Consider the following 762-nt stretch of genomic DNA (forward strand, 5'->3'; position numbering starts at 1 on the left):
GATACAATTCAATATCGGACAGAATAATACAAAACCATGAAAACAAGAACTCTAAAGCAGCTATTATAATTTACAACAAAGATATGACTGTAACACAAGTTGAGCAGATTAAGGATGAATACTGTGTATGTGCACATGTAATTTCAGATGAAGGTGAATTTTATATAACATCCATATATTGTCAATTTTCTCATGGTATAGAACAGTATATAAATAAACTGGAAGCGGCTTTGGATCTGTCCATAGGTATCAAAATGATAATTGGAGGAGATATAAATGCGAAATCCGTGCTATGGCACAATGCTAGTAATGATGTTAAAGGCGATAAATTCGAAGAGTTTATCGAATCAAATAACTTAATCATAATAAATAAAAGTAACAATCCCCCAACTTTCTCGACAGTCAACGGACAAGCAAATATTGATATAACCCTTGTTACACAAGACTTAAAAAATGACATAAGTCATTGTAGTGTAAAAGATGATTGGTGCAACAGCGATCATAATGCAATATATTTTGAGTATATAAATAAAATTGCATGTGCAAGAAAAAAATTTAACTCGACTAAATTTAACCTTAAAACAGCTGATTGGGATAAGATAGGATTAAGCCTACAGTCGGAATTTAATAAAGAAAAGATGCAACTAATGTTAAGATTACCCGTGGATGAAATGGTCGTATGTTTTAATAACAAAATCACAGAAATATGTAAAAACAATATTAAGTATAAAAAAGATATTGAACGTAAAGTTGCATGGTGGA

Source organism: Polyergus mexicanus, unplaced genomic scaffold (assembly GCF_030449975.1).
Source record: "Polyergus mexicanus isolate NDT 795.1 unplaced genomic scaffold, iyPolMexi1.0 SCAF_55, whole genome shotgun sequence".
NCBI classification, from domain to species: Eukaryota; Metazoa; Arthropoda; class Insecta; order Hymenoptera; family Formicidae; genus Polyergus; species Polyergus mexicanus.